Here is a 13,173-nt window from a genome sequence, read left to right as displayed (position 1 = left end):
AATTTCTGGACACTGGGAAGTCCAAGAACAGCAGGCGTCTGGTGAGGACCCACATGTGACAAGGTGAATAGATGAGCAGTCAAACTAAACGAGCGGATCCACACAGGAGGCTCACCAAGTGCGCATCCTCAGCAGTTTTAATACATGTTTTAGTCCCCTGGAGCAGAACAGAATAATGTCTCCTACACTAACACTGCGAATTCCCTGGTAGCTCCGCTGGTAAAGAATCTGCCTGCAGTGCAGGAGACCTGGATTCGATCCCTGGGTTGGGAAGAGCCCCTGGAGAAGGAAATGGCAATCCACTGCAGTGTTGTTGCCTGGAGAATCCCCTGGACAGAGGAGCCTGGTGGGCTACAGTCCATAGGGTGGCAAGAGTCAGTGACTTAGTGACTGAACCACGACCATCACCACCGCACTAACACTTCGGTACAAAGGTGAAGAAACGCAAGCCTGTTTCTAGACGTGCCTTGCTCAAGGCCCACTGTCTAATCATTGACAGAACATGGGTCTCAGCTCCAAACCCAGGGATCTGAAACAACTGTGGAGTTATCAACTGCCAGCTGTACCATGAGAACATATATTCAAACGAGAATGTCATCCTGGCATTGAACCGGAGATTAGAGGATAAGAATGAATGAGTGCTTTTCCTGGAGCAGCTATAGGAGATGCTCTTTTAAAGGACTGACTTCAGGTCTAGAGTTTAGAATAGCATCTAATCTGCTTACTTTAGCAAGAAAGGCTACCAGGACTCTGATGCGGTTTAATATGTGGGAAGAAATCATTTGCTTTATCTCCTGAGCTAAAATAGCTCCCAGCATCAATGCTTGTCAACCCCCTACCACAACCGCCACTGCGTTCCCATCCACTTCCGGATCCTTCTAGTTCTCAGGTGAAGCAAATTTCCTTCCTTAATATAACTCTGATCTATGAGTCATTCTCTTATGAACTGTCTAGTATGAATCTGCTGGCCAAAGACTCATTGTATCTTCATGAATTCAGGGAACCGAATGAATGCCTTATTCTGTAAACCTGAATAACAGACAGCTGAACCAAATAGCAACTGCAAATATGCCCTGAAATAAAGAAAAGTCTCCCATGCTATCCTTCTCGAAAGACTACTGCATCAGCCTGTGCTTTTGGATCAGGACCAGTCTCCTCTCTCACCAGTTCCCAAGAAACCTCCTCTGAAGGGCCAGACCCAGTCACTTCCTGAGCAAATCTTGCTTATGCTACTGTTTCCATAATTTTGCTAAAGTTATCCTACAATTCTTTCAAGGCTAAGCTCAAATTCCTTTTGTTCAAGTAGCAGAGTCTGCTAATTCTGATGCCTTATTTATAGAGCCTCCTTCCAGAGTTGGAGGCCTGGGATCTAAATCTCAGCTCTGCCACTAACCAATTTGGACAAGTCACTTCCACTCTCTGAGCTCAGTTTCCTCATCTATAAAATGGGAACAACCCAATGGGGGTGGTATAGATAGATGAGATAATGAATGTGAAAGTCCTCAGCAAGACACATCACTAATAAATACTTTTTCCTACAGCTAGAAGCACCATGTGTCAAAATAGAGTGATAAAAATCCCATAGAAATTGGAAGCCTAGGTTCCAGAACAGGTACTGTTTATTAATACCAAGTAAAGGACTCAAGATAAGCAATTCAACTTTTCTGAACTCCATTTGTATCACCTAAAAAATCCATGTAACAAATCTTTTTTGTGAGCCTTCTATGAGCCAGGACAAGTGTTCTAGAGTCTTGGGAGATGTTAACAATCAAAACAGGAAGCAGTCACTGTTCTTGTGTTAGGGGAAGCACACTGATTGGAACCGCCCACCCTGGCCAGGCACCATAGTAACTATTTGCATGAGTTGTTTTATGACAGGAGAGCCTGATAAGGAACACCGGAACTAATAAGCCACCACCAACCGGAAGTGTTCAGGAAAGGTCGAAAGGAGACACCGCGTGTCCATCCACTTCCCAGAATCCCTCTCGCTAGCATCCATCTTGGCTGAGCGATGCATGTGCCACCAGGAAAGACTCTGAATTAGAATGATTGGCCAAAGACCACCTAGAAACTAATCCCATCACCATAAACCCCAAGACTGCGAGCCACGCGGCAGAGCAGTTCTCCTGGGCTCCCTTACCTCCTGCTCTCCACCCGGGTGCCCTTTCCCAATAAAATCTCTTGCTTTGTCAGCACATGTGTCTCCTTGGACAATTCATTTCCGAGTGTTAGACAAGAGCCCAGTTTCGGGCCCTGGAAAGGGTCCCCCTTCTTGCAAGTCTTGTAGGATGGAAATGACTATAAAACCTACCTCACAGCATTAATGTGAAGTTAAGAGAGATGCTTAAAGGGGAAAGTGCTTTTAAATAAGGTTGTGTCCCACTGATGTTGTTGTTGCCTACTCTCATAGAATCATGGGTTGGGGCGGCGAGTACATAAGCTTTCATCAAGCAATCTTATTCTAGCAATGAGGAAACAGTGACATTCATAATCACACAGCCATAGAGTTGATGCAAAAAATCCAACCTCTCAGGGCTTAAAGAAGACACACCTGGTCTTCCTATGTGATACTGCATGGCCACGGTATCCATTGGAGGACGGCGAACGGTGGCCAGTTGGAGGGTCTCTTAAGTATAATACTGTTCTACAATTAGACTGGTTCTGTAAGGAACAAGGGAAATGAGTAGAAGTAGCATATGTGTTGCCCCTTTTCTCTCTGTGAAATATGCCAGACTTATGTCCTAAGGGTATAGATTTGGGCGTGAAACCTTCAGCTCCCTCCTGTCCTCTTACTTTGCCCCCGTACCGGCGACTCCAAACTGGGATTCAAACTGCCCACGTGGAGGTCCAAACAACTCCTGTCTCAGTACGACATCAGACTACTCTGGTTTCAGTAGAAACTCAGACCATCAAAGTAAGAGATGAGATGGAGGACAGGAGACAAAGAGAAGAGGAGAAACAGGTTTCTCCAATCTATCCCTGGGATCATATGCACAGAGCAGCCAGAGAGAATGAGGAACGGCCACACAAGCTGTTGCCTCTTTATGAAACACCCACTGGGAGAAATAATCAGTCTGTGAGAGTTAATAAGCCTTTCTCTTATCAAGAAATACAAAGAATCAAGGAGGATCTGGGAGACTATTTACAGGACCCAGAAAAATATATTAGAGCTTTTAAAGGTGTTACTCTGCTTTATGACCTCACTTGGAAGGATGTGATGTATATCTTGGGACAAACGCTGACTCCCAAGTCAAAGACTCGAGTTTTGGGAAAAGCGGTTGCTTATGGAGATGAGTGGCTTGGTAATGAATCAGTAGGGAAGAGGGAGAACGAGATAGCGGCCCTCCCCACTGGGAATCAGGCGGTCCCAACTGTAGAACCAGACTGGGACTACAACACAGCTAAAGGAAGATGGGATCAGAGTCATTTTGTTAGATGTATTCTTGAGGGACTTAGGCAGGCGCGTTCTAAGCCTTTAAACTATGGCAAATTGGCAGACATAGAACAGGAGGAGAAGGAAGCTCCTGGTAAATTCCTAGATAGACTGAGAGAAGGCCTTCGCAGATTCACTGAGATTGATCCCGAAAGTGAAGAGGGAAAAGTGATCTTAAAGGATAGATTTCTCACTCAGTCGGCTCCAGATATCCGCTGTAAGCTATTAAAATGGGCGTATGGACCAAATCAGTCTTTAGATACTCTGTTACAACTGGCTCAGACAGTCTATTATGGTAGGGAATATGAGGAAAAGAAAGAAAGGCAAAAAAAGACAAAGGAAAAGGCGGAAGCCTTCGCCATGGCTATGAAAAACGTTCTTAAACAGCCTGAGAAAAATGCCCAGAGGGGCCCAGATGAAAAGGGATGGGCTTGCTATTACTGTGGAAAGGAGGGGCACCTCAAGCAGGATTGCCCTCAGGCATCTAAGCCGCCCCCGACTCCATGTCAGGTCTGCAAAGGACCACTCTGGAATAGAGACTGTCCCCAGAGGACTCTCAAGACAATCAGGACTGTGCCCGGGGGTCCCCACACAAGCTCCCATCCTAATAACACCTGAGGAACCCCAGGTATTAATAATTGTGGGGGGCCAATCAGTCGATTTCCTTTTAGATACTGGGGCAACTTATTCTGTGCTTACTGAAGCCCCTGGCCCACTTTCTTCCCGATCCTCTTCCGTAATGGGACTGTCTGGACGAGCCAAAAGGTATTATTTCAGTTATTCTTTATCTTGCAACTGGGATTCTGTGCTGTTTTCACACGAGTTTCTGATTGTGCCAGAATCTCCCTCACCCCTTTTGGGAAGGGATATACTGAGCAAGGTCCATGCCTCTGCTTTCATGAATATGGAGCCCTTCCTTTCTCTCCCTTTAGTTGAAAGGGAGTATGGGCTGATGGAAAGCCCTAGAGTATGGGCTGATGGAAAATCTCTGGGTCGAGCACAGAATGCTATTCCTGTAGTTGTTAAGCTCAAAGACCCACACATATTTCCACATAAGAAGCAGTATCCACTGAAACCTGAAGTTAAGGAAGGGTTAAAACCCATCATCGAAAATTTAAAGGAGCAGGGACTATTAATTCCCTGTAAACAGTCCGTGCAACACTCCTATTTTGGGTATAAAGAAATCGAATGGTAAATGGAGACTAGTTCAAGATTTACAAATAATAAATGAGGCTGTAGTTCCTTTACACCCCGTGGTGCCTAATCTTTATACTCTATTGTCTGAAATTCCTGAACGGGCCAAATATTTTTCAGTAATTGATTTAAAGGATGTCTTCTATTCAGTGCCTTTGGCGGAAGAAAGTTAATTTCTATTTGCCTTTGAAGACTCTACACAGCCAGCTTCTCAGTTAACCTGGACAGTTTTGCCCCAGGGATTTCGTGACAGTCCTCACTTATTTGGACAAAGTTTGTCACAGGATCTACAAAACTTTAATAGCTCTGAAGCGGTGGTGTTACAATATGTAGATGATATTTTGCTCTGTGCTGAGACAGAGGAAGCTTGTTCGCAAGCCTCAGAAGATTTCTTAAACTTTCTGGCAGGCTGTGGTTACAAGGCATCAAGAGAAGAGGCTCAGCTTTGTCAACAATCAGATATCTGGGCCTAATCATACCAGAAGGGACTAGGGCCATAGGCCCTGAGAGAATTAAACCTATACTAAATCATCCCCTACCTATGACTTTAAGATAATTGAGAGGATTTTGGGGAATCACAGGTTACTATCACATTTGGATTCCGGGTTATGGGGAACTTGCCTGACCTTTATATAAACTTATAGCTGAAACTCAGCAGGCCCAAACCGACAAACTGGTTTGGTCTCCAGAAACTCAAAAGGCTTTTAAGGTTCTTCAGACTGCTCTCCTGCAAGCTCCAGCTCTGAGCTTGCCCACAGGGTCAGAATTTAATTTGTTTGTCACTGAAAGAAAAGGTGTGGCATTGGGAGTTTTGACACAACCCCGAGGGCCTCACCAGCAACCTATTGCTTATCTAAGCAGAGAATTAGATGTAGTTTCACGTGGGTGGCCCCACTGCCTAAAAGTAATTGGGGCAGCGGCTTTATTAGCACCTGAAGCTTTAAAAATAATTAATGGACGAAACCTTACTGTACTGACTTCTCATGATGTGAGTGGAATCTTAAATTCTAAGGTTAATATTTGGATGACAGACAGTAGGCTTCTTAAGTATCAGTCATTTTTGTTAGAAGGACCAGAAACTAAGCTTAAAGTTTGTGGAAATTTAAATCCTGCCACTTTCCTTCCTGAGAAGGAAAATGAAACACCTGATCATAATTGTTCTCAATTCCTAACTTTAAACTATGCAGCTCGGGAGGATCTAAAGGATACCCCATTAGACAATCCTGACATGGAAATATTTACAGATGGCAGTTCTTTTGTTCAGGATGGAAAGCGTAAAGCAGGTTACGCTGTAGTGACTGCTGAACAGGTTTTGGAAGCAAAATCTCTCCCCCAGGGAACCAGTGCTCAGTTAGCGGAGCTTGTGGCCCTGACCCGAGCTCTAGAGTTAAGCAAAGGGCAGCGGATAGGCCTGATAATCTATGTGAGTCTACTTCTGCTGACTCCAAAAATCCTGAGTCTGCCGTTGGATCCTCAAGACAATGCCTTCCTGTCCTGGGCTCACTCCTATGCTGCATTCCACAATCGGTCTAACTGCTGGGTCTGCAGAGCGCTCCCCTCTTCATCAGTGGAAGGCTTCCCGTGGTGGACATCTCCACTTCAAGGAAAAGACTTTCTCCAAGTCTTCAACAACAATCACATGCGATGCCTCTTCTTCATCTGATGACATCTACCAACCCTAAAATGGACTGGTGCAACACTTTGTACTTTAACTATGGACATAATGTGACTTTTAATTTTGATTTTAACTTGTTTTATTGACTATGTTGCCTGCATCTGTAATTGTATAACTAGATTTGTTTCTAGCCGCATGAAAGCTTTTAAGTTACAAATGATTGCTCAAACTCCTGCTACTGCTGTAGCTTCCTCCAGCTACTATTTGGGGCCCCTGGATCAGATATCCTCAATATGAGGATTAGGAGAATATGTTGCCTCACCAATTTAGGGACAACGCCCCTTGTCAGCTCGGAAGCAGTTATGGAACGAGAACGACGCCCCTTTTCCCTAGGCAACATAATTCTCCTAAAAGAAAAGGGGGGAATGAGAGAGTCAGTTCCTAGGTAGGTTGATAGGCAGTCTAGGGGTCCCCAAGGAGAGAGGGGTCTGGAATTCTCAAGGAGGAAGAAAGGACAAACTTTTTTTCTTTCTCCACATTCCTTAGGATTATATAACAATAATGTATCTTGCCTAAGGACAGTCTTTGGATTAAACCTTCTGGCTAATTCTGTTATCTTAAAATGTAACTTATGGGAGTAGGTCTGATGAGGTCTTTACAACCTCCAGACATTCTTTGGATTCATTGGAGAGTATATAACTTCATTGTTAACACTAGCAAGCGGGTACTCTTTCTACCCTCTTCTGATGCCTATGTCAGAAGCTGTCTCTATCTCCTTTATACTTTAATAAAACTGTATTACACAAAAGCTCTGAGCGATCAAGCCTCGTCTCTGGCCCCGGATTGAATTCTTCTCCTCCGGGGGCCAAGAATCCCGGTGTCTTCGTGTGATTCAACAACAACCTTTCAACAACATAATGCTTGTGAAAGCAAAGAAGTGGCAGTTGAGTTAGCTCAACCCTGTGGTTCTATATGACCACTTGGAGTTTTTACTTATGTTCAATGGAAACATTAAAACAATGGAACAGAATGCAAAGTGCAAGGTGTAACATTCGTGTTTGGCAAGTGCAAACTTTGTTGCATATGTATGTTTGTCTGCTTTATTCCATCGTTATCACTGAAGATGGGGTTGACATATGGAGGGAATGAATGGAACGGAAAAACAGTTGCATCCAGCTATCAAATACATTAAGCAATGCCTTAGTGCTGCTAAGTCACTTCAGTCGTGTCCGACTCTGTGTGACCCCATAGACGGCAGCCCACCAGGCTCCACCATCCCTGGGATTCTCCAGGCAAGAACACTGGAGTGGGTTGCCATTTCCTTCTCCAATGCATGAAAATGAAAAGTGAAAGTGAAGTCGCTCAGTCATGCCTGACTCTTAGTGACCCCATGGACTGCAGCCTACCAGGCTCCTCCGTCCATGGTATTTTCCAGGCAAGAGTACTGGAGTGGGGTGCCATTGCCTTCTCCGTAAATGCCCATAAATTCAATGAATGAATGAATAATAAACTCAAGAATGCAGATAATAATGTCAAGAGCATATCATCTAATCCCCAATTAAAGTAAATAAATCAAGTACTTTTAGAGGAATGTATTTTTAAAAATTCAGAGATTCTATCAGATGACAAGACCTCTGGAACTGTAGGAATAGACCTTATAGCCAGAAACACCACAGGGAAGTAGGGTGGGAAGAATTTTTCTTTTCCACAGTCAGGTAATATGTATTCTGCAGTATCAGCCATGTTTATGAATTTTCCTTCATGTCTCTATACTAATGAACACACACACACACACCACACACTCTCTTTTCTGCCAAGGTTCCAGTCCTCTCCTGCTTACAGAATTGATGTTCAATAAATACCAATTCTATTTTCCAGCTTGAAGAAAACAATGAAGTTATCCTTTGCTAGAAAAGTTTGGGTCCATTCTTCTGAAAGTATAGAGGGAAAAATGCAGCCAGCGTGGAGAGATTAAACAGACTTCAAGTCTCCTGTTACCCCTTCTCCTCATGCCTACACTCCACGATAAACTGGAATCAATTAAAACAATCTGTAAAGCAAATGGCTGGCTGGCTCCCATTTCATTTTCTGGAAGCACATGGTGTGCAAAGCAAACTTTAATTTCTTTGTCTTCTTTTTAGAGACTACAGCAGAGGTGAAGTCGTGCTGTATACAGATCATAGATGGTTCATCTGTTCTCTTTCACGGTTTCTTTAAACAGTTATTATTTACCTACAGGGACAAGCGCACACAGACAAGATCGCTCAGGGTCAAAGCTAACACTCTGAGCCCTGCACAAAACTTCCTCCGCTGTCACTCTATTGAGAACCAAATCTCCTTCATTCATAAAACACCGTGAATACTTCCCTTAAACCTCTCCAGAAGAAAGATGCAGCCACAAATCCCAGCCTTGCTGAGTCTGGTATTGATTTGAAGAACAATACATTAGGAAATGTTTGTTTTGGGCCTGGGAGGGAATTTCTTCAATTGAAACCCTACTGTGTCCCAAACACTGAATTATAGAAGTTTTCTTCTTTGGCTCTGTTTTATTCTCCTAAAACACAAACAATGCTTTTTTTAAAAAATGTAAAATGAAATGTACTCACAGTTCCTGGGGTGCAATTTAAATATGTTTTCAGTATTTCCTCCAGAAATTCACATAGAGTGTAAAATGATTCGCACAGCTTGAGTTTCTTTTTTTATTGACAGAGAATTAGCTCTGCTGACTTGATACAACAAAACCAAATTAAGCCAGAATTACATTAATTTTTTTTTTTTTAATAGCTGCTTCAGTTAAGATAGCCCTAGTGGAAATAGCCATTTTATGCTTTATTTAACTCTGTGGAGTTTCTCACTCATATAAGTCTCAGTATTCAACTGCTTCATTTTGGGGTTTTTGGTTTGTTTATTTATTCATTTGGCAAAGAAGCAGTGTGGCTGGAAATTTTTATTTCCTTTTTATGAATTCAAACCTTTCATAATGTGAAGATCTTTTGGGCTGACTAGGCCAGCCATTTAGAAAAAGAAAAGAGCCTCTAGTAGAAGTTCTAGTAACTTCCACTTCTCCTTGAATGCAAAGAATTCTCATAAATATCTCATCAATAATAGAGAGAAGCAATTCAACTTCTCCATATCCTTTCCTTAAATGGAACATTTTTGTCCGAATCCACCTTGGAATCTTGCTCCATGACTGAACTTCAGAGCTAATCAGCAAATTTTTCTCACTCACCATTCTTAGAGAGCTTCATTAAAAAAGCAAGCGATCCCCCCAGTTTCCCTTGGCCACCTGTCAGATACTCATTGCCACAACAATGCTGCCTAACAGTAGCCGTCACACATCAGAGGCATGACAGGGCTGCGGTGTACTGCTTATGTCTGCAGGTGGTTGGCCAGGTCCTGTGGCCTCGTCTCGGCACATTTGCCTGTCTTATGCTTGGCAGTGGGCCGTCTGTCAGCTGCTATAGGCGGTCCTCTGCCAGGCCGGGTGGGGCAACTGAGCTCTGTTGTCCCAGCCCTGTGTATTCTTTTTGTTTTTTAATTTTATTGGAGTATAGTTGACTTACAATGTTGTGTTAGTTTCAGATATACCGCAAAGTGATTCAGTTATACATATTGTTCTTGTTCAGTCACTAAAGTTGTGTATGACTCTTTGTGGCCCTATGGACTGCAACATGCCAGCCTTCCCTGTCCTTTACAATCTCCCTGAGCATGCTCAAACTCATGTCCATTCAGTCAGTGATGTCATCTAACCAGCTCATCCTCTTCCATCCCCTTCTCTTGCCTTCAATCCTTCCCAGCATCATGGTCTTTTCTAATGAGTCAGTTTTTCACATCAGGTGGCCAAAGTATTGGAGCTTCAGCTTCAAGATCAGTCCTTCCAATGAATATTCAGGACTGATCTCCTTGAGGATGCACTGGGGCGAGTGGCAGCTGTGCAGCACTGGAGCTGTCTATGCCCCGACCAGTAATGCTGAAGAAGCTGAAGTGGAACGGTTCTATGAAGACCTACGAGACCTTTTAGAACTAACACCCAAAAAAGATTTCCTTTTCATTATAGTGGACTAGAATGCAAAAGTAGAAAGTCAAGAAACACCTGGATTAACAGGCGAATTTGGCCTTGGAGTACAGAATGAAGCAGGGCAAAGGCTAATAGAGTTTTGCCAAGAGAACACACTGGTCATAGCAAACACCCTCTTCCAACAACACAAAAGACTGTACACATGGACATCACCAGATGGTCAACTCCAAAATCAGATTGATTCTATCCTTTGCAGCCAAAGATGGAGAAGCTCTATACAGTCAGCAAAAACAAAAGTGGGAGCTGACTGTGGCTCAGATCATGAACTCCTTATTGACAAATTCAGACTGAAATTGAAGAAAGTAGGGAAAACCACTAGACCATTCAGGTATGATCTAAATCAAATCCCTTGCGATTATACAGTGGAAGTGAGAAATAGATTTAAGGGCCTAGATCTGATAGACAGAGTGCCTGATGAACTATGGATGGAGGTTTGTGACATTGTACAGGAGACAGGGAGCAAGACCATCCCCAAGAAGAATAAATGCATAAAAGCAAAATGGCTGTCTGAGGAGGCATTGCGGATAGCTATGAAAAGAAGAGAAGTGAAAAGCAAAGGAGAAAAGGAAAGATATACCTATTTGAATGCAGCGTTCCAAAGAACAGCAAGAAGAGATAAGAAGGCCTTCCTCAGTGATCAGTGTAAAGAAATAGAGGAAAACAACAGATTGGGAAAGACTAGAGATCTCTTCAAGAAAATTAGAGATACCAAGGGATCATTTCATGCAAAGATGGGCTCAATAAAGGACAGAAATGGTATGGACCTAATAGAAGCAGAAGATATTAAGAAGAGGTGGCAAGAATACACAGGACAACTGTACAAAAAGATCTTCATGACCCAAATAATCACGATGGTGTGATCACTCACCTAAAGCCAGACATCCTGGAATGTGAAGTCAAGTGGGCCTTAGGAAGCACCACTATGAACAAAGCTAGTGGAGGTGATTGAATTCCAGTGCTGCTGCTGCTGCTGCTAAGTCACTTCAATCGTGTCCGACTCTGTGCGACCCCATAGACGGCAGCTCACCAGGCTCCCCCATCCCTGGGATTCTCCAGGCAAGAACACTGGAGTGGGTTGCCATTTCCTTCTCCAATGCATGAAAATGAAAAGTGAAAGTGAAGTCACTCAGTTGTGTCCGATTCTTCGTAACCCCATGGTCTGCAGCCCACCAGGCTCCTCCGTCCATGGTATTTTCTAGGCAAGAGTACTGGAGTGGGGTGCCATTGCCTTCTCCGGAATTCCAGTGGAGCTATTTCAAATCCTGAAAGATGATGCTGTGAAAGTGCTGCACTCAATATGTCAGCAAATTTGGAAAACTCACCAGTGGCCACAGAACTGGAAAAGGTCAGTTTTCATTCCAATCCCTAAGAAAGGCAATGCCAAAGAATGCTCAAACTGTCACACAATTGTACTCATCTCACACACTAATAAAGTAATGCTCAAAATTCTCCAAGCCAGGCTTCAATAGTACGTAAACCATGAACTTCCAAATGTTGAAGCTGGTTTTAGAAAAGGCAGAGGAACCAGAGGTCAAATTGCTAACATCTGCTGGACCATCGAAAAAGCAAGAGAATTCCAGAAAAACATCTATTTCTGTTTTATTGACCATGCCAAAGTCTTTGACTGTGTGGATCAAAATAAACTGTGGAAAATATTGAAAGAGATGGGAATACCAGACCACCTGACCTGCCTCTTGAGAAATCTGTATGTAGGCAGGAAGCAACAGTCAGAACTGGACATGGAACGACAGACTGGTTCTAAATAGGAAAAGGAGTACGTCAAGGCTGTATATTGTCATCCTACTTATTTAACTTATATGCAGAGTACCTCATGAGAAATGCTGGGCTGGATGAAGCACAAGCTGGAATCAAGTTTTCCGGGAGAAATATCAATAACCTCAGATACACATATGACACCACCCTTAAGGCAGAAAGTGAAGAGGAACTAAAGAGCCTCTTGATGCAAGTGAAAGAGGAGAGTGAAAAAGTTGGCTTTAACCTAAACATTCAGAAAACTAAGATCATGGCATCCGGTCCCATCACTTCATGGGAAATAGATGGGGAAACAGTGGAAACAGTGTCAGACTTTACTTTTTGGGCTCCAAAATCACTGCAGTTGGTGACTGAAGCCATGAAATTAAAAGATGCTTACTCCTTAGAAGGAAAGTTATGATCAACCTAGCCAGCATATTAAAAAGCAGAGAAATTACTTTGCCAACAAAGGTCCGTCTAGTCAAGGCTATGGTTTTTCCAGTGGTCATGTATGGATGTGGGAGTTGGACTGTGAAGAAAGCTGAGCACTAAAGAATTGATGCTTTTGAATTGTCGTGTTGGAGAAGACTCTTGAGTCCCTTGGACTGTAAGGAGATCCAACCAGTCCATCCTAAAGAAGATCAGTCCTGGGTGTTCTTTGGAAGGACTGATGCTGAATTTGAAGCTCTAATACTTTGGCCACCTGATGCGAAGAGCTGACTTATTTGAAATGACCCTGATCCTGGGAAAGATTGAAGGCAGGAGGAGAAGGGGACAACAGAGGATGAGATGGTTGGATGGCATCACCGACTCAATGGACATGAGTTTGGGTAGACTCCAGCAGTTGGTGATAGACAGGGAGGCCTGGCGTGCTGCAGTCCATGGGGTCACAAAGAGTTGGACATGACTAAGCAACTGAACTGAACTGAACTGATGGACATCTTTGTGGCATAGGGAGTGGGTCTACCTACCTATCACACTGAAGAATTCTGTCATGCCATGGTAGAGAATTGAGAGAGCTTAACCCCACTCACACAGTATCTTTTAATCATGAAATGGCTAAACCCAGTCATACAGTCAAGCCAATGTCACACCAGGTGG

Source organism: Bos indicus, chromosome 27 (assembly GCF_029378745.1).
Source record: "Bos indicus isolate NIAB-ARS_2022 breed Sahiwal x Tharparkar chromosome 27, NIAB-ARS_B.indTharparkar_mat_pri_1.0, whole genome shotgun sequence".
Lineage (NCBI taxonomy): Eukaryota > Metazoa > Chordata > Mammalia > Artiodactyla > Bovidae > Bos > Bos indicus.
Note: the sequence above shows the minus strand (reverse complement) of the source record.